This window comes from Anomaloglossus baeobatrachus, chromosome 5 (genome assembly GCF_048569485.1).
Source record: "Anomaloglossus baeobatrachus isolate aAnoBae1 chromosome 5, aAnoBae1.hap1, whole genome shotgun sequence".
Taxonomy (NCBI): Eukaryota; Metazoa; Chordata; class Amphibia; order Anura; family Aromobatidae; genus Anomaloglossus; species Anomaloglossus baeobatrachus.
This window is the reverse complement of record NC_134357.1, coordinates 224,446,153-224,467,802: the sequence shown is the minus strand read 5'-3', so window position 1 is coordinate 224,467,802 and position 21,650 is coordinate 224,446,153. Positions and strand designations below refer to the sequence as shown.

General features: G+C 52.0%; 1 protein-coding gene across 3 annotated transcripts in view; it reads left to right on the top strand.

The window, feature by feature from the left end:
- Positions 1-138: 138 nt before the first annotated feature.
- The window catches only part of LOC142309879 (uncharacterized), a 71,439-nt gene continuing 49,927 nt past the window's right edge, over positions 139-21,650 (top strand). The window contains exons 1-3 of one of the 3 annotated variants that reach the window (XM_075347332.1): positions 139-217; positions 8,966-9,097; positions 9,378-9,431. The gene's annotated coding sequence lies outside the window, so the exon portion shown is untranslated. Of the gene's footprint in view, positions 218-8,965; positions 9,098-9,377; positions 9,432-21,650 lie in introns of those variants that run through there. The other 2 variants (XM_075347333.1, XM_075347334.1) reach the window with 2 other exon arrangements.

The window sequence follows — 21,650 nt, the reverse complement described above, 5'->3', positions numbered from 1 at the left end:
ACATCCTAGTGACCATATTACTTGTAGTCTCTCAATGTACTAGGTCCTGTACAATAAAGTTTATTAATATTTGAAAAAAAAAAGAAAAGAATCCATCGCCCATTGGCTGGCAGTAATACCCGCCCAGTTTCCTAGGTAACAGCACTCTATGAAGGTGGAAACCGTTGGATTGTTCAGACTAAAAGCGCGGAGCCGAGGAGAGTAGACGCGTTCTGAGGTAACGGGGATTCCCGGGAGGGGCGGCCTGTACGTGCCCGACACGGTCCACAGCTGCTGGGGCCACAACTGCCACCGAGAAGTGGCGCTTTATATATATATATATATATATATATAATATATATATATAATATATATATATCCCTCTCGGTTACCGGAGCTGCGGAGGAATCCTCGCTCAGTGTAGCAGCCGTCACTGTAGCGCTGCCCTCCCCGGCGGCACTTCCAGACCCGTGTCCGCTCCCCCTGCACCGAGCACGGGCTGCTCCGCAGGATATTCCCTGTGAGTGGAGCTGTGCCGCGTCCTAACGGCTGAGGGGAGATGTCTGCTGAGGGGTTTCCACAGGAAAATGGCGCCAAAATCTTCCTGCAGGTCTTTGGTGCCGTTTCCTGGGTGACATCCCGCACACTGCATCAGGCCTGTGCCACACTCACGTGAAAATCGCGCACGTGCCGCGAGACACGTATTTTCCCCGCGTGTTGCGTGTAGGTAAATACGTGTCTCTGGTACGTGCTGGCTACGTGTGTTCTCCGTGTGCTGTCCGCGATAACACACGGAGAACCGGTAATTTGCATACTCACGTGGTCCTTGCTGCTGTCCGTGGTGCTGATCTTTGGTCTCCAGCCCTGCCGTCTCCTGCTGCCGCCGCAGTGAAGTGAATATTAAGGCTACTTTCACACATCCGGTTTTTGCTCTGCGGCACAATACGGCGTTCTGCAGAAAAACCGCAACCGGTTTTTGTGACACCGGTTGCGTTTTTTTTTTGCATAGACTTACATTAGTGCCGTATTGTGCCGCAGGGGCTTGCGTTCGGTCCGGTTTTTGCCGCATGCGGCAGATTTAGCCGATACTGCGGCTGGATAGAATGTTCCCTGCAACGTTTTTTGCTCCGGCAAAAAAAAAACGCATTGCGCAGCATCCGACCGCTGCTGCGCATTTTCAATGCATGCCTATGGACGCCGGATGCGGCGCGATGCGGAAAAAAACGCATCCGGCCGCCGCATGCGGTTTTTTCCACTGCGCATGCTCAGTAGCGTGCCGCAACCGGAAAAAAACGGACCGGCCGCATGTAAAAACTTATGCAAAGGATGCGGTGTTTTCGCCGCATCCGTTGCATAGGTTTCACAGCCGGATTGAGCCGCACGGCTCAAACCGGATGTGTGAAAGTAGCCTAAATGAGTATAATGAGCGGTGGTCGGCAGCAAGTGACAGCAGCGGCAGAGACAGGAGGGCTGGAGAAGGTGAGTAAGGTTTTTTTTTTTTAACTCTGACGTGTGTTTTCTCCGGCGCGTGTCACACGGGACCGCATCCACACTACATCCGTGTGGTACGGGCCGTGTGACACCCGTGCTGCCGGAGCAACACGGACATGTCAACGTTTTTAACACACGGCCACACGTAAGTACGGAACCGACACACGTTCCGTTCCAAAATACTTACGTGTCTCCTAACCATAGGGATTACCTAGGTCCCTGTGTGCACGTGTCTCCGGTCCGTGTAAAAAATGGCACACACGGACCGGCGGCACGTGAGTATGTCGGAGGCCTCAGGGTGCACGGGGAGTGATGGCGTTGTGTGGAGGAGACTCCCATTCTTGTCAGTTTAGCTGCGCGTGATTCCACATGGAATATCTCGTCAGACACCACCGTGTGCGGTCACCGGAGTCTGGTGCTTCCCGGCTCAGTGTAAGGACTCTTTCACACATTCGTGAAAAACCACGCACATTTTTACGGACATGTCAGAGGTGCGTTTTGCCCTCCGTGAGCCGTGTTTATGGGCTACGTGTGTTCTCCGTGTGTTATCCGTGATAACACACGGAGAACGGGAACTTTCTACTCACCTGTCCGTGGTGCTGATCTTCGGTCTCGGTCCTGCAAGACTCCCCGCTACTGCTGCTTCCGCCGCAGTGAAGTGAATATTCAATGAGCATAATGAGCGGCGGTCGGCAGCAAGTGACAGCAGCGGCAGAGACAAGAGGGCTGGAGAAGGTGAGTAAAGGGTTTTTTTTTTCTCACAGACACATGTCTTCTCTCCGGTGCGTGTCACATGGAACACATCCGTGTGGTCCGTTTGCATTACGTGTGACACGTTTGCGTTCCGTGTGACACCCGTGATGCCAAGAGAAAACTGACATGTCGGCGTGAGAAACACAAGTAAGTACGGAACGGACACACGTTCTGTGCGCAAATACTTACGTGTGTCCAAAACCATAGGAATACCTAGGACTACGTGTGTACGTGTCTCCGGTACGTGAGAAAACTGCCAAAGACGTACCGGAGGCACGTACGTGTGAAAGAGGCCTATGGCTGGTTTCAGACGTCCGTGTTTAATCAGGTACCAGTCACACGCATGGTTATGGTCATACATGTGTCATACGTGTGTCTCACGTGTGACATCCGTGTTTGCATGCGTGTGACAGGTACCGGAGAAAACACGGGTCTATGAACTTAAAAGATTTTTCATATTTGCCTGCTTTCTCCGGCTCTGCTGCCTGCCGCTCCTGACTGCCGCTCATTATTTTAATCATTATTCGCCGCACTCAGGATCAGGAAGCCGAGCATCACGGGTACAGCGCTGGGTACAGCCCCACGAGGACAGCACCGCGGGGACAGGTGAGTATTTACAAAGCAGAGTGACATCCAGGAGGTCATCGGAGTTCCCAATGAACTCTGATGACATCCTGATGACCCCCGCGACACCCGTGCTACAGCTTCACGGGTTCATCAGAGTTCATTGGGAACTGTGACGAGTCCCCGATGCTGTCCCCGCAATGTTCCGGCTTCTATGTTCTCATCACACACCTGTAAACTCACTCAGCGATGCGGTCCCCGGCACTGACGTCTCCAGCGCTGTCCCTTCCAGCTCCAAAGGGCACTGAATATTCAGTGAGTATAATGAGCGGCGATAAGGAGCGTGAGGCAGCAGAGCCGGAGACAGCAGCGCTGGAGAGAGGTAAATATAGAAAATCTTTTTATTAAAAAGACCCATATTTTCTCCGGTATGTTTTACACTGATGTCACATGGATCACATCAGTGTGCGATCCGTGTGACATCCGTGCTGCCGGAGATGCCTGCGTGTGTGCGTGCGGGGTCATGAAAGGTCACACGGTCCATGTGCAAACACGGACGTGTGAGGCACATCATAGAATAACATGGGTACGTGTGACATCCGTGTTAAAAACGGATGTCACACCTACCTAAGGCCTCCGACACACATCCGTGCCGCCGGTACGTGTTTGCCATTTTTTGTACCGGCGGCAGGGAGACACGTTCAGCAATGCTACCCTATTGTAGCAGGCACACACACGTAAAACCACACGGAACGTGTGTCCGTTTGTATGTGTGTGCGTTTTTCTACACGCTGACATGTTAGTGTTTGCTCCGGCAGCACGGGTGTCACACGGCCCGTAGCACACGGGTGAAGTGTGGATTCGGTCCCGTGTGACACGCGCCAGAGAAAACACACGTGTCAGAGAAAGAAAAAAAAACCTTAACTCACCTTCTCCAGCCCTCCTCTCTGCCGCTGCTGTCACTTGCTGCCGTCCGCCGCTCATTATTCTCATTTAATATTCACTTCACTGCCTGGCAGCAGCGGGGAGACGGGAGGGCTGGAGACCGAAGATCAGCACCACGGACAGCAGCAAGGACCACATGAGTATGTAAATAACCTGTTCTCCGTATGTTATCACGGATAGCATGCGGAGAACACACGTTGCCCGCACGTACCAGAGACACGTCCTTACCTGCACGCAACACGCAGGAGAAATACGTGTCTCTCGGCTCGTGCGTGATTTTCACGTGAGTGTGTCGTAGGCCTAAAACACGGACGTCTGAAACCAGCCTAATGTGGGGTCCAGTGATGCAGACTCTGCTCCAGAGACATTTCTGGTAGTCGACGCCCACTGTTAACACCATAAATGGTTCTCCTGTCTATATATCCACAGGTCTCCTGTCCGTGTTTGTGTGTGCATGTGTGTGTGTGTGGTGCGCTCTGCTGTGTTTGTATGCGTGTGTGTGGTGCGCTCTGGTGTGTGTGTGTGTGTGGTGCGCCCTGTTGTGTGTGTGGGGCGCGCTCTGCAGTGTGTGTGTGATGCGCTCTGCTGTGTGTGTGGTGCGTTCTGCTGTGTGTGTGGTGCGCTCTGTTGTGTGTGTGGTGCGCTCTGTTGTGTGTGTCTGTGGTGCGCTCTGCTGTGTGTAGTGCGCTCTGTTGTGTGTGTTGCGCTCTGCTGTGTGTGTGTGTGGTGCGCTCTGTTGTGTGTGTGTGTGGGTGGTGCGCTCTGTTGTGTGTGTGTGTGTGTGGTGCGCTCTGCTGTGTGTGTGGTGCGCTCTGCTGTGTGTGTGTGGTGCGCTCTGCTGTGTGTGTGGTGCGCTCTGCTGTGTGTGTGGTGCGCGCTGCTGTGTGTGTGGTTCGCTCTGCTGTGTGTGTGGTGCGCTCTGCTGTGTGTGTGTGGTGCGCTCTGCTGTGTGTGTGTGTGGTGCGCAATGCTGTGTATGTGTGTGGTGCACTCTGCTGTGTGTGTGTGTGTGTGGTGCGCTCTTCTGTGTGTGTGTGTGGTGCACTCTGCTGTGTGTGTGGTGCGCTCTGCTGTGTGTGTGTGTGTGTGGTGCGCTCTGCTGTGTGTGTGTGGTGCGCACTGCTGTGTTTATGTGTGTGTGGTGCGCTCGTGTGTGTGTGTGTGTGGCGTGCTCGTGTGTGGCGCGCTCGTGTGTGTTTGTTGTGCGCTCGTGTGTGTGTGTGGTGCGCTCTGCTGTGTGTGTGTGTGTGTGGTGCGCTCGTGTGTGTGTGGTGCGCTCTGCTGTGTGTGTGTGTGGTGCGCTCGTGTGTGTGTGGTGCGCTGTGTGTGGCGCGCGCGCTCTGCTGTGTGTGTGTGTGGTGCGCTCGTGTGTGTGGTGCGCTCGTGTGTGTGGGGTGCGCTCTACTGTGTGTGTGTGTGTGGCGCGCGCTCTGCTGTGTGTGTGTGGAGGTCGCTCTGCTGTGTGTGTGGTGCGCTCTGCTGTGTGTGTGGTCTGCTGTGTGTGGGGGGGGTTTGCTGTGTGTTGTGGTGCGGTGCGCTCTGTCACTGCAGACTTATGAATCCTGGGCACTGTGAGAACTTGTCCGTTTCAGAGCTAGGAATGACGGTCACAAGTATGCAATATACAGACTCCCCGCTAAAATCTGACTAGAGGGTGTCAGCCTCGCTCAGTGCACGGATTCTGGTCAGGAGTCTGCATATTGGATACTTAAGTCAGGACTTATGGTGTGCACACTGCTAAAAATAGGGAAAATTTCTGAGGTGCCAGTGAGGGGACCAAGGTCCAAACAGTATACTAATTCAGACACTGCACTCTCATTCTTGAATAAAGTAGAAAAAAGAGACTGAACAGATTTGTTTTTTTCTTTTGCAAAAATCTTAGTATATTTTTATTTATTGTGCAACAGGGAAGGACTAGGGACGTTTCGGCCCAAATATAGGCCTTTTTCACGCCAAGTCATTGGAAAAGGATGAGAAAACAGTAATCACTATTTTACAATATTTTACAAGATTGACATATTTACAAGTAATATACACATAAAATTAAAAAAAATCCCATGTTGAGATTTGGTATATAGATACGTAGCTACAACAGCAAAAAGTACAGGCAACCACAGTGGGGGTATCTCTCTGAGGAACACATGAACAGCAGCAGCAACATAAAAATAAGATGCACATAGAAATAGCATACCTTCACAGAAGAAAATCTATTTTCTCAAGAGAATTTTTCATATAGGTTTCTGCAATTTCTATCTCTGCAATTGCAGAAACCTATATAAAAAATTCTCTTGAGAAAATAGATTTTCTTCTGTGAAGGTATGCTATTTCTATGTGCATCTTATTTTTATGTTGCTGCTGCTGTTCATGTGTTCCTCAGAGAGATACCCCCACTGTGGTTGCCTGTACTTTTTGCTGTTGTAGCTACGTATCTATATACCAAATATCAACATGGGAGCTTTTTTAATTTTATGTGTATATTTCTTATAAATATGTCAATCTTGTAAAATATTGTAAAATAGTGATTACTGTTTTCTCATCCTTTTCTAGTGACTTGGCGTGAAAAATGCCTATATTTGGGCCGAAACGTCCCTAGTCCTTCCCTGTTGCACAATAAATAAAAATATACTAAGATTTTTGCAAAAGAAAAACAAATCTGTTCAGTCTCTTTTTTTCTACTTTATTCAAGAATGAGAGTGCAGCGTTTGAATTAGTATATTGGATACTTAATGCCACGTTCCAGCCTCTGATATCGGAGAATCCTCAAAGTGCAAGGGATGTGAGGACTCACAAGTCCGCAGTCGCGTAGTAGACATAGGGGGACTGCAGACTTGAGAATTTAGACCGGACAACCCCTTGAAGTGAACCTGTCAGGTGCAATATGGACCCAGAACCACGAGCAGTTCTAGGAGCATATGAGTAATCCCTGCGTCTAGTCGCATAGATAAAGAGATCTTTAGAAGATGTATGCTAATGAGGCCAGGGACTAGTCGCAAACAGGACTGTGGAGTCAGCCAAACCTCTGATAACGACTCCTCAATTTCCCTGATTCTGACTGACTGAATGACTCCCTCATACAGTTAAAACCAGAGGTTTCCCTTCGCTCTCTATAAAGACACATCTGCATGTTTTTATCACTATCTGACATGAAATCAGAATAAATCCCGTTTTAGGTCAATTAGGAACCAAAATTATTTATATTTGACAAATGTCAGAATAATGAGAGAGAGAATGTTTTAAGGCTTTTTTTGTTAGGGTACCGTCTCACTAAACGACGTACCAGCGATTCCAACCACAATGTGACCTGGTCAGGATCGCTGGTGCGTCGCTACATGGTCGCTGGTGAGCGGTCAATCAGGCAGATCTCACCAGTGACCAGCCAGCAGCGACTCGTGGTAACGATGCTGCGCTTGGTAACCAAGGTAAATATCGGGTAACTAAGCAAAATTCTTTGCTTGGTTAACCAATATTTACCCTGGTTACCAGTGCACACCGCTTCGCACTGGCTCCATGCACTCGTAGCCAGGGTACACATCAGGTTAATTAGCACAGCGCTTCGCTTAGTTACCCGATGTGTACTCTGGCTACATGTGCAGGGAGCCAGGACTGGCAGCCTGAGAGTGGCGTACGCTAGTAACCAAGATAAATATCGGGTAACCAAGCAAAGCGCTTCGCTTGGTTCCCTGATGTGTACCTTGGTTACCAGCGTCCGCAGCTTCCAGACTCCGGCTTCCTGCACATTCAGATCGTTGCTCTCTCGCTGTCAAACACAGCGATGTGTGCTTCACAGCGTGAGAGCAACGTCCAAAAAATGAACCAGCACTGTGTGTAACGATCAGCGATTTCACAGCAGGGGCCAGATCGCTGCTTTGTATCACACACAGCGAGATCGCTAATGAGGTCACTGCTGCGTCACAAAAACCGTGACTCAGCAACGATCTCGCTAGCGATGTCGCTATGTGTGAAGTACCCCTTACTTTTTATGCAGAGTAAAACGTTTACATTTCATTAGTATTTGGTACCATTGCTGATTTGGGTCAAACGTTTTGGATCTCCTTCCACAAGCTTCTAACAATAGTATTTGGGCCCATTCCTTCTGGCAGAACTAGTGTAACTGAGCCATGTTTGTAGGTCTCCTTGCTTGCATCGGCCTTTCCGCTTTGCCCATACATTTTCAATTGGTTTGAGATCAGGGCATTATGATGGCCACTCCAAAACATTGACTTTGTTATCCTTAAAGGGAACCTGTCAGGTCCAATATGCACCCAGAACCACGCGCTGTTCTGGGTGCATATTGCTAATCCCTGCCTAATTGTCCCTGTATACACCAGCATAGATAAAGAAATCTTTAGAAAAAGTATTTCTAAAGATCTTTTATTGTATGCTAATGAGTGCAGGGACTAGTCCCCTGGACGTTAGTTCACCTGGCTAGTCGGCTCCATTAGCATGTTAGTACGCCACAGTGGGGGTGCGCTAACATGCTAATGAATGTGCAGCGTCAGAGGATGATCTCACTCACCTCTCCGCCGGCATCTAAGGCTTCTTTCACATTGCGTTTTGCCTTATGCTCACAGGTCCCGTCGGGGCATCCGTCCGAACCGCCCCTCCCCCACCCCGCAAAGCGTGTTTCGGAAGCATGCGCTGGCATGGCCATTCACTGTAATTGAGCACACTACGTTAGCGTGTGACCGAAACACGCTTTGCGGAGGGGCGGTTTGGACGGATGCCCCGACGGGACCTGTGAACGTAAGGCAAAATGCAATGTGAAAGGAGCCTTATCCTATCATGTGTGATACCCCGTCTGTCCTTGGTGACACTTTAGACATTTCTGGTCACCAACAAAATGGCTCTGCACTGTGATCCTAAACTTCATTCTCTTTTATCCTTTATGGAAACCCCCAGATTGGGAGGGGGAGGGGGAGGTGACATCACACACAGGAGAGCAGATTCTGCCCACTTTACTGCAGTTGTAATGTAAGCTAGTTCTACAGTAGGATTTCAGTGTGATTTCAACAGCTGCTCCCCCTAGTGTTTAACGGTGTAAAAAATATCAAACTTTTAAAAATGTTTTATATTTTGCTCAATTAAAAAAAATCAATATTTAAACAAAACAAAAACATTAATACTGTACATTTTTTCAGTTATTGAAATTTTTTTTTTTTTAATGACCCCTTCCCTTTAAATGCCGCTGTCAATATCAAGTGCTTGATCTAAGGAGTATTTTGTTTTTATGCAGGTCTATGAGATTGTCTAGTCTCATTCGGAGACTTGGCGACTTACATTGTCAGGCGTAACTGCCACTACACATACTGCTCCGACCGCTTATAGAGCGTGGCTGAAACCGGAAGAAGACGGCACAAAATATTCTGTAAGCAGCAATGATTAAAATGTCTTATCTGCCCAAAAATGGCGTTAATGAAAACATGAGCTCGCCACACAAACTACAAGCCCTCTCACTGCGCCAGCCGAAAAATTAAAACCTTTCAGGTCTTTGAAAATGTTGAGAAAGCTAATTTTTGTTTTCTTTCACAAGTTCAATAGAGAAAAAAATATATATATAAAAGTCTGATTATATATCGCCATAATCCTATTGACCTGCAGCACTTATACAGCACAAGGCTCACAGATGATCTCTCTATACTCGGCAGGTAACGGCTGGGTGACAGTGAGGATCTGCCTCTAACAATTGTGGGTGGCATCTGGTAAGTGTCATTGTCAACCTCTGACAGAGCATTAAACACTCGCTGGCATGGGGGGGCGCCATTCCATGCGCTGATCTGGGCGCTGTGACGTGATTGTAGGGCACTGATGGATTGCTTATGACAACTTGGGGTCTGCTGAAGACCTGTGTCAGAATTGCATTTTTTTTCTTTGTCACAATTTCACTACACTTTGAATTTTTTCCCAGATTTCTAGTTCACAATGTGACAAAATGAATGGCACCTTTCAAAAGTACATCTCACCCCACAAAAATAAGCCCTGATATGTCTGTGGACAGGAAAATAAGAGTAATGGCTCTGGGAATAAAGGAAGGTGCACACGGAATTGGCTGTGAGGGGGTTAATACGCTTATTAAAGGGTTACAGCATCGCCCTTTATTCTCCTTAGCATTTTTGTAGTATTCATCTTGGGAATATGTAGAACTAGCTGTAGTACCCGGCGTTACCTGGGATAGTAACTGTCTCTGTCTCTCTCCCAGTCCCTGTCTGTGTGTCGCTGTCTGTCTCTGTGTCTATCTTTGTCTGTCTCTATCTCTCTGGCCTCCAACACACATCCGTTAAAAACACGCACGTGCCGCGAAACTCGTTTTTCCCCTGCGTGTTGCGTGTGGTAAGTACGTGTCTCGGGTACGTGCGGTCCACGTGTGTTCCAGGGCTGTGGAGTCGGAGTCGGAGCTCATTTTGGTGGAGTCGGAGTTGGTATAAAATGCACCGACTCCTAAAATATATAATAAATTGGGGACAGTAGTGCAATGCAGAATGTGCTGAATATTTTACTAAATAATAACATTTAGTATAATGCTTATTTCTTCGGCGCTCCATTGGGAGACCCAGACGATTGGGTGTATAGCACTGCCTCCGGAGGCCACACAAAGCAATTACACTAAAAAGTGTAAGGCCCCTCCCCTTCTGGCTATACACCCCCAGTGGGATCACTGGCTCACCAGTTTTCTTCGGCGCTCCATTGGGAGACCCAGACGATTGGGTGTATAGCACTGCCTCCGGAGGCCACACAAAGCAATTACACTAAAAAGTGTAAGGCCCCTCCCCTTCTGGCTATACACCCCCAGTGGGATCACTGGCTCACCAGTTTTCTGCTTTGTGCGAAGGAGGTCAGACATCCACGCATAGCTCCACTGTTTAGTCAGCAGTAGCTGCTGACTATATCGGATGGAAGAAAAGAGGGCCCATATGGGGCCCCCAGCATGCTCCCTTCTTACCCCACTTGTGGTTTGTAAGGTTGAGGTACCCATTGCGGGTACGGAGGCTGGAGCCCACATGCTGTTTTCCTTCCCCATCCCCCTGAAGGGCTCTGAGGAAGTGGGATCTTACCGGCCACCAAGCCCTGAGGCCGGGCTCCATCCACAGACCCATAGAACCTGCTGGATGTGGAGCGGGAGTGCCGTTCAGGGACAAGGCCCTGCAACTTTCAGGTACTCTGTGTCCCCGTATGGCAGGCCACGCACACCCCAGGCTTGCTGGGTGTGCTAGTGCGCCGGGGACTGTAGCGCTGTGCGCTGGGCTTATAGTCCCCGCAGATTACTGGGGGACTTTATGTGTGTGGATCGCCGCGCCGACCGCCCCTGGAGCGGCGGCGCAGCTGCGACTTGTAGTGCGCCGGGGACGCGCCGACCGCGCTTTTACGGCGGCGGTGCTTCTAACTTTAGTCCCCGGCTTTCTGCGGCCTAGCTCCGCTTCGTTAACGCCCCCCACCCTGTCAATCAGGGTAGGGGAGAGACGTTGTTCAATCGGCAGCGCCGAGGGCTGGAGCACGATTTACATGCTCCAGCCCTCTCACTGAGCACAGTAGGACACAGGCTTCGCGCTTTTTCTCTGTGCACGCCCTAGGCCCGCCCCCAGGCTTGCAGCTCCCCAGGACGCCGGCAGCCATTATACACATGCAGTGTGGCTGGAGAACGGACGCAGGCTCTGGGGGACCCAGGCTAAGGGTTTCTGGCGACCACACACCCGCGCTAAGCGGGCGGTAAGCAGCACATACGTGCGGCCCCACTAGTGCCACAGTGTTATATTTTTCGCTGTACCATAGACACTGATGTGTCTAGATATATTTATATACTGCACTGTAAGGTCGCTTCTTGGCTGTACACCCTATATTGCTTTGAGGAGACAACAGCATGTCATCCGCAAAACGCAAGGGTGCCAAGGCACGGGCTGTATACACTGCTTGTACAGCATGTGGGGCTAATCTACCAGCAGGCTCCAACGACTCTCATTGTGTGCAATGTTCAGTCCCAGTGGCACTTCGTCAGCCAGAGCCTATTGTGGTGGTAGCCCAGGCAGAGACGCCTGTGAACCCTGCCCCGGTGACGGGGACAGAATTTGCAGTCTTTGCTGATAAAATGTCTGTGACTATGACAAAAATCCTGGAGACCTTGCAGTCCAGGCCAGTTGCTCAGACCATAGACACTGCTGTGTCTATGTTCCCCGGTCCCCCTCAGTTGGAACTAATCCGTACTTCAAGGGGGTCCCAGGCATCACAGGCTGAGGGCTCTGACTCCGATGACAGTCCCAGTCCGCCTAAGCGAGCTCGCTGGGAGAGACCCTCCACGTCATCACGCGGATCAGGGTCTCAGCGAGAAGGGTCCCTATATGAGGGTTCAGAGGTGGGTGATCAGGAGTCTTGTCCTGACGCCGCACTCAATTTGGATACGCCAGATGGTGACGCCATGGTAAATGACCTTATAGCGGCCATCAATAGGCTGTTGGATATTTCTCCCCCAGCCCCTTCTGCAGAGGAGGCAGCTGCACAGCAGGAGAAATTCCATTTCCTGTATCCCAAGCGTAAATTGAGTACTTTTCTGGACCACTCTGACTTCAGAGAATCCATCCAGAAACACAATACTTATCCGGACAAGCGTTTTTCTAAACGCCTTAAGGATACACGTTATCCTTTTCCCCCTGACGTGGTCAAACGCTGGACCCAGTGTCCAAAAGTGGACCCTCCAATATCCAGGCTTGCAGCTAGATCCATAGTTGCAGTGGAGGATGGGGCTTCACTTAAAGATGCCAATGACAGACAGATGGACCTTTGGTTGAAATCTGTCTATGAAGCTATCGGCGCGTCGTTTGCTCCAGCATTCGCGGCCGTGTGGGCGCTCCAAGCTATTTCAGCTGGTCTGGCACAGGTGGACTCTCTCATACGTCCAGCAGTGCCGCAAGTGGCGTCCCTAACTACGCAAATGTCTGCGTTTGCGACCTACGCTATCAATGCGGTACTTGACTCTACGAGCCGTACCTCAATGGCATCCGCCAACTCTGTAGTTTTGCGCAGAGCCTTGTGGTTAAAGGAATGGAAAGCAGATTCTGCTTCTAAAAAATGTTTAACCAGCTTGCCATTATCTGGAGACAGACTGTTTGGTGAGCAATTGGCGGAAATCATTAAACAGTCCAAAGGTAAGGACTCCTCCTTACCACAGCCCAGATCAAGCAAACCTCCACAGAGGAAGTGGCAGTCAAAGTTTCGGTCCTTTCGAGGCTCGGGCAAGCCCCAATTCTCCTCGTCCAAAGGGACTCAGAAAGAGCAAAGGAGCTCTGATTCCTGGCGGGCTCACTCACGCCCCAAGAAAGCAACCGGAGGTACCGCTTCCAAGGCGGCTGCCTCATGACTTTCGGCCGCCTCCCTCCGCATCCTCGGTCGGTGGCAGGCTCTCCCGCTTTTGCGACATTTGGCTGCCACAGGTCAAAGACCGGTGGGTAACAGACATTTTGTCTCACGGGTACAGGATAGAGTTCAGTACTCGGCCTCCGCCTCGGTTCTTCAGAACTTCCCCACATCCCGACCGAGCAGATGCCCTTCTGCAGGCGGTGAATTCTCTAAGAGCAGAAGGAGTGGTGGTCCCTGTTCCTCTTCAGGAACGAGGTCAAGGTTTTTACTCCAACCTCTTTGTGGTGCCAAAAAAGGACGGCTCATTCCGTCCTGTTCTGGACCTAAAACTGCTCAACAAGCATGTGAACGCCAGGCGGTTCCGGATGGAATCCCTCCGCTCAGTCATTGCCTCAATGTCTCAAGGAGATTTCCTAGCATCAATAGACATCAAGGATGCTTATCTCCACGTGCCGATTGCTACAGACCACCAACGCTTTCTACGCTTCGTGATAGGAGACGACCATCTTCAGTTCGTAGCTCTGCCATTTGGTCTAGCGACAGCCCCACGGGTGTTCACCAAGATCATGGCGGCAGTGGTAGCAGTCTTGCACTCTCAGGGACACTCTGTGATCCCTTACTTGGACGATCTACTGGTCAAGGCACCCTCTCAAGAGGCATGCCAACTCAGCTTGACTGTCGCACTGGAGACTCTCCAGACGTTCGGGTGGATCATCAACTTCTCAAAGTCAAATCTGTCACCGACCCAATCACTAACGTATCTTGGCATGGAGTTTCATACTCTCTCAGCGATAGTGAAGCTTCCGCTGGACAAGCAGAGGTCACTACAGACTGGGGTGCAGGCTCTCCTTCAAAGTCAGTCGCACTCCTTAAGACGCCTCATGCACTTCCTCGGGAAGATGGTGGCGGCAATGGAAGCGGTTCCGTTTGCGCAGTTTCATCTGCGCCCACTTCAATGGGACATTCTCCGCCAATGGGACGGGAAGTCAACATCCCTGGACAGGAAAGTCTCCCTTTCCCAGACGGCCAAGGACTCTCTGCAGTGGTGGCTTCTTCCCACCTCATTATCACAGGGAAGATCCTTCCTACCACCGTCTTGGGCGGTGGTCACAACAGACGCGAGTCTGTCAGGGTGGGGAGCAGTTTTTCTCCACCACAGGGCTCAGGGTACGTGGACTCAGCAGGAGTCCACCCTTCAGATCAATGTTCTGGAAATCAGAGCAGTGTATCTTGCCCTACTAGCCTTCCAGCAGTGGCTGGAAGGAAGGCAGATCCGAATTCAGTCGGACAACTCCACAGCGGTGGCATACATCAACCACCAAGGGGGGACACGCAGTCGGCAAGCCTTCCAGGAAGTCCGGCGGATTCTGATGTGGGTGGAAGCCACGGCCTCCACCATATCCGCAGTTCACATCCCCGGCGTAGAAAACTGGGAAGCAGACTTCCTCAGTCGCCAGGGCATGGACGCAGGGGAATGGTCCCTTCACCCAGACGTGTTTCAGGAAATCTGTCGCCGATGGGGAAGGCCGGACGTCGACCTCATGGCGTCCCGGCACAACAACAAGGTCCCAACCTTCATGGCACGGTCTCGCGATCAAAGAGCGCTGGCGGCAGACGCCCTAGTGCAAGATTGGTCGCAGTTCCGGCTCCCTTATGTGTTTCCACCTCTGGCACTCTTGCCCAGAGTGCTACGCAAGATCAGATCCGATTGCAGCCGCGTCATACTCGTCGCCCCAGACTGGCCGAGGAGGGCGTGGTATCCGGATCTGTGGCAGCTCACGGTCGGCCAACCGTGGGCACTACCAGACCGACCAGACTTACTGTCCCAAGGGCCGTTTTTCCATCGGAATTCTGCGGCCCTGAACCTGACTGTGTGGCCATTGAGTCCTGGATCCTAGCGTCTTCAGGATTGTCCCAAGGGGTCGTTGCCACCATGAGACAGGCTAGGAAGCCCACGTCCGCTAAGATCTACCACAGAACGTGGAGGATATTCTTATCCTGGTGCTCTGCTCAGGGAGTGTCTCCCTGGCCATTTGCATTGCCTACCTTTCTTTCTTTCCTGCAATCTGGGTTAGAAAAAGGTTTGTCGCTCGGCTCCCTTAAAGGTCAGGTCTCGGCGCTATCCGTCTTTTTTCAGAGGCGTTTGGCACGCCTTCCTAAGGTGCACACGTTCCTACAGGGGGTTTGCCATATCGTACCCCCGTACAAGCGGCCGTTAGATCCATGGGATCTCAACAGGGTACTAGTTGCCCTCCAGAAGCCGCCCTTCGAGCCTCTGAGGGAGGTTTCACTTTCTAGACTATCACAGAAAGTGGCTTTTCTGGTAGCGATCACATCTCTTCGGAGAGTGTCTGAGCTGGCAGCGCTATCATCCAAGGCTCCCTTCCTGGTCTTCCACCAGGACAAGGTAGTGCTGCGCCCCATTCAGGAGTTTCTCCTGAAGGTGGTATCCTCTTTTCATCTTAATCAGGATATCTCTTTGCCTTCGTTTTGCCCTCATGCAGTTCATCGGTATGAGAAGGATTTACATTTGTTAGATCTGGTGAGAGCACTCAGAATCTACATTTCCCGCACGGCGCCCTTGCGCCGTTCGGATGCACTCTTTGTCCTTGTCGCTGGTAAGCGCAAAGGGTCGCAGGCTTCTAAGGCCACCCTGGCTCGATGGATCAAAGAACCAATTCTTGAAGCCTACCGTTCTGCTGGGCTTCCGGTTCCATCAGGGCTGAAGGCCCATTCTACCAGAGCCGTGGGTGCATCCTTGGCATTGCGACACCAGGCTACGGCTCAACAGGTGTGCCAGGCAGCTACCTGGTCGAGTCTGCACACTTTCACCAAACATTATCAGGTGCATACCTATGCTTCGGCGGACGCCAGCCTAGGTAGAAGAGTCCTGCAGGCGGCAGTTGCCTCCATATAGGGGAGGGCTGTCTTGCAGCTCTAACATGAGGTATTCTTTACCCACCCAGGGACAGCTTTTGGACGTCCCAATCGTCTGGGTCTCCCAATGGAGCGCCGAAGAAGAAGGGAATTTTGTTACTTACCGTAAATTCCTTTTCTTCTAGCTCCTATTGGGAGACCCAGCACCCGCCCTGTTGTCCTTCGGGATTTTTGGTTGTTTTTCGGGTACACATGTTGTTCATGTTGAACGGTTTTCAGTTCTCCGAGGTTACTTCGGACGGAGTGAATTTGTTTAAACCAGTTATTGGCTTTCCTCCTTCTTGCTTTTGCACTAAAACTGGTGAGCCAGTGATCCCACTGGGGGTGTATAGCCAGAAGGGGAGGGGCCTTACACTTTTTAGTGTAATTGCTTTGTGTGGCCTCCGGAGGCAGTGCTATACACCCAATCGTCTGGGTCTCCCAATAGGAGCTAGAAGAAAAGGAATTTACGGTAAGTAACAAAATTCCCTTCTTCTGCTTTGTGCGAAGGAGGTCAGACATCCACGCATAGCTCCACTGTTTAGTCAGCAGTAGCTGCTGACTATGTCGGATGGAAGAAAAGAGGGCCCATATACGGCCCCCAGCATGCTCCCTTCTTACCCCACTTGTGGTTTGTAAGGTTGAGGTACCCATTGCGGGTACGGAGGCTGGAGCCCACATGCTGCTTTCCTTCCCCATCCCCCTGAGGGGCTCTGTGGAAGTGGGATCTTACCGGCCCCCAAGCCCTGAGGCCGGGCTCCATCCACAGACCCAGTGAACCTGATGGATACGGAGCTGTGTACCATTCAGGGACAAGGCCCTGCACCTTTCAGGTACTCTGTGTCCCCGTACAGGCGGGCACGCACACGCCAGACTTGCTGGGTGTGTTAGTGCGCCGGGGACAGTAGCGCTGTACGCTGGGGTTTGAGTCACAGCAGCTTAGCTGTGTGACTTCATGTGCTGGGAACTACCGCGCCGGCCACTCTCGGAGCGGCGGCGCGGCTGGGACTTGTAGTGCGCCGGGGACTTAGCGCCGACCGCGCTTTTACGGCGGCGGCGCTTATAAATTTAGTCCCCGGCTTTTGCGGCCTAGCTCCGCTTCGTTCCCGCCCCCTCCCTGTCAATCAGGGAAGGGGAGAGACGCTGTACGATTACTCAGCGCCGAGGGCTGGAGCCTTATTTACATGCTCCAGCCCTCTCACTTGGCACAGTGGGACGCAGGTTTCCCGCTTTTGGTCTGGCACGCCCAGGGCCCGCCCCCCCCTCCACAGGACGCCGGCAGCCATTCCTGCATGCAGTCTGGCTGGAGGACGGACACAGGCTCTGGGAGACCCAAGACTAGGGATTTCTGGCGACCACACACCCGCGTTTAGCGGGCGGTAAGCAGCACTTTAGTGCTGGCCCCTCTAGTGCCACAGTGTGTATTGGTGTACTTTTTCCTGTACCAGATATATATATATATATATATACTGCACTGTACGGTCGCTTCTTGGCTGTATACCCTATATTGCTCTGGGAAGACAACAACATGTCATCCACAAAACGCAAGGGTGCCAAGGCACGGGCTGTATACACTGCTTGTACAGCATGTGGGGCTAATCTACCAGCAGGCTCCAACGACTCTCATTGTGTGCAATGTTCAGTCCCAGTGGCACTTCGTCAGCCAGAGCCTATGGTGGTAGTAGCCCAGGCAGAGACGCCTGTGAACCCTGCCCCGGTGACGGGGACAGAATTTGCAGTCTTTGCTGATAAAATGTCTGTGACTATGACAAAAATCCTGGAGACCTTGCAGTCCAGGCCAGTTGCTCAGACCATGGACACTGCTGTGCCTATGTTCCCCGGTCCCCCTCAGTTGGAACTAATCCGTACTTCAAGGGGGTCTCAGGCATCACAGGCTGAGGGCTCTGACTCCGATGACAGTCCCAGGCCGCCTAAGCGAGCTCGCTGGGAGAGACCCTCCACGTCATCACGCGGGTCAGGGTCTCAGCGAGAAGGGTCTCTATATGATGAGACAGAGGTTGGTGATCAGGAGTCTAGTCCTGACACCGCACTCAATTTGGATACGCCAGATGGTGACGCCATGGTAAATGACCTTATAGCGGCCATCAATAGGCTGTTGGATATTTCTCCTCCAGCCCCTTCAGCAGAGGAGGCAGCTGCCCAGCAGGAGAAATTCCATTTCCTGTATCCCAAGCGTAAATTGAGCACCTTTCTGGACCACTCTGACTTCAGAGAATCAATCCAGAAACACCATGCTTATCCGGACAAGCGTTTTTCCAAACGTCTTAAGGATACACGTTATCCCTTTCCCCCTGACGTGGTCAAACGCTGGACCCAGTGTCCAAAAGTGGACCCTCCAATATCCAGGCTTGCAGCTAGATCCATAGTTGCAGTGGAGGATGGGGCTTCACTTAAAGATGCCAATGACAGACAGATGGACCTTTGGTTGAAATCTGTCTATGAAGCTATTGGCGCGTCGTTTGCTCCAGCATTCGCGGCCGTGTGGGCGCTCCAAGCTATTTCAGCTGGTTTGGCACAGGTGGACTCTTTCATACGTCCAGCAGTGCCGCAAGTGGCGTCCTTAACTACGCAAATGACTGCGTTTGCGACCTACGCTATTAATGCGGTACTGGACTCTACGAGCCGTACCGCAATGGCTTCCGCCAACTCTGTAGTTTTGCGCAGAGCCTTGTGGTTAAAGGAATGGAAAGCAGATTCTGCTTCTAAAAAATGTTTAACCAGCTTGCCATTATCTGGAGACAGACTGTTTGGTGAGCAATTGGCGGAAATCATTAAACAGTCCAAAGGTAAGGACTCTTCCTTACCCCAGCCCAGATCAAGCAAACCTCCACAGAGGAAGTGGCAGTCAAAGTTTCGGTCCTTTCGAGGCTCGGGCAAGCCCCAATTCTCCTCGTCCAAAGGGACTCAGAAAGAGCAAAGGAGCTCTGATTCCTGGCGGGCTCACTCACGCCCCAAGAAAGCAACCGGAGGTACCGCTTCCAAGGCGGCTGCCTCATGACTTTCGGCCGCCTCCCTCCGCATCCTCGGTCGGTGGCAGGCTCTCCCGCTTTTGCGACATTTGGCTGCCACAGGTCAAAGACCGGTGGGTAACAGACATTTTGTCTCACGGGTACAGGATAGAGTTCAGTTCTCGTCCTCCGCCTCGGTTCTTCAGAACTTCCCCACATCCCGACCGAGCAGATACCCTTCTGCAGGCGGTGAATTCTCTAAGAGCAGAAGGAGTGGTGGTCCCTGTTCCTCTTCAGGAACAAGGATAAGGTTTTTACTCCAATCTCTTTGTGGTGCCAAAAAAGGACGGCTCATTCCGTCCTGTTCTGGACCTAAAACTGCTCAACAAGCATGTGAACGCCAGGCGGTTCCGGATGGAATCCTTCCGCTCAGTCATTGCCTCAATGTCTCAAGGAGATTTCCTAGCATCAATAGACATCAAGGATGCTTATCTCCACGTGCCGATTGCTACAGAGCACCAACGTTTTCTACGCTTCGTGATAGGAGACGACCATCTTCAGTTCGTAGCTCTGCCATTTGGTCTAGCGACAGCCCCACGGGTGTTCACCAAGGTCATGGCGGCAGTGGTAGCAGTCTTGCACTCTCAGGGACACTCTGTGATCCCTTACTTGAACGATCTACTTGTCAAGGCACCCTCTCAGGAGGCATGCCAACTCAGCCTGAATGTTGCACTGGAGACTCTCCAGACGTTCGGGTGGATCATCAACTTCTCAAAGTCAAATCTGTCACCGACCCAATCGCTAACGTATCTTGGCATGGAGTTTCATACTCTCTCAGCGATAGTGAAGCTTCCGCTGGACAAGCAGAGGTCACTACAGATTGGGGTGCAGGCTCTCCTTCAAGGTCAGTCGCACTCCTTAAGACGCCTCATGCACTTCCTCGGGAAGATGGTGGCGGCAATGGAGGCGGTTCCGTTTGCGCAGTTTCATCTGCGCCCACTTCAATGGGACATTCTCCGCCAATGGGACGGGAAGTTAACATCCCTGGACAGGAAAGTCTCCCTTTCCCAGACGGCCAAATACTCTCTGCAGTGGTGGCTTCTTCCCACCTCATTATCACAGGGAAGATCCTTCCTACCACCGTCCTGGGCGGTGGTCACGACAGACGCGAGTCTGTCAGGGTGGGGAGCAGTTTTTCTCCACCACAGGGCTCAGGGTACGTGGACTCAGCAGGAGTCCACCCTTCCGATCAATGTTCTGGAGATCAGAGCAGTGTATCTTGCCCTACTAGCCTTCCAGCAGTGGCTGGAAGGAAAGCAGATCCGAATTCAGTCGGACAACTCCACAGCGGTGGCATACATCAACCACCAAGGGGGGACTCGCAGTCGGCAAGCCTTCCAGGAAGTCCGGCGGATTCTGATGTGGGTGGAAGCCACGGCCTCCACCATATCCGCAGTTCACATCCCCGGCGTAGAAAACTGGGAAGCAGACTTCCTCAGTCGCCAGGGCATGGACGCAGGGGAATGGTCCCTTCACCCGGAAGTGTTTCAGGAAATCTGTCGCCGCTGGGGAAAGCCGGACGTCGACCTAATGGCGTCCCGGCACAACAACAAGGTCCCAACCTTCATGGCACGGTCTCGCGATCACAGAGCTCTGGCGGCAGACGCCTTAGTGCAAGATTGGTCGCAGTTCCGGCTCCCTTATGTGTTTCCACCTCTGGCACTCTTGCCCAGGGTGCTACGCAAGATCAGATCCGACTGCAGCCGCGTCATACTCGTCGCCCCAGACTGGCCAAGGAGGGCGTGGTATCCGGATCTGTGGCGTCTCACGGTCGGCCAACCGTGGGCACTACCAGACCGACCAGACTTACTGTCCCAAGGGCCGTTTTTCCATCGGAATTCCGCGGCCCTGAACCTGACTGTGTGGCCATTGAGTCCTGGATCCTAGCGTCTTCAGGATTATCCCAAGGGGTCGTTGCCACCATGAGACAGGCTAGGAAGCCCACGTCCGCTAAGATCTACCACAGAACGTGGAAGATATTCTTATCCTGGTGCTCTGCTCAGGGAGTGTCTCCCTGGCCATTTGCATTGCCTACCTTTCTCTCTTTCTTCGGCGCTCCATTGGGAGACCCAGGCGATTGGGTGTATAGCACTGCCTCCGGAGGCCACACAAAGCAATTACACTAAAAAGTGTAAGGCCCCTCCCCTTCTGGCTATACACCCCCAGTGGGATCACTGGCTCACCAGTTTTCTGCTTTGTGCGAAGGAGGTCAGACATCCACGCATAGCTCCACTGTTTAGTCAGCAGTAGCTGCTGACTCTATCGGATGGAAGAAAAGAGGGCCCATATAGGGCCCCCAGCATGCTCCCTTCTCACCCCACTTGCGGTTTGTAAGGTTGAGGTACCTATTGCTGGTACGGAGGCTGGAGCCCACATGCTGTTTTCCTTCCCCATCCCCCTGAGGGGCTCTGAGGAAGTGGGATCTTTCCGGCCACCAAGCCCTGAGGCCGGGCTCCATCCACAGACCCATAGAACCTGCTGGATGTGGAGCGGGAGTGCCGTTCAGGGACAAGGCCCTGCAACTTTCAGGTACTCTGTGTCCCCGTATGGCAGGCCACGCACACTCCAGGCTTGCTGGGTGTGCTAGTGCGCCGGGGACTGTAGCGCTGTGCGCTGGGCTTATAGTCCCTG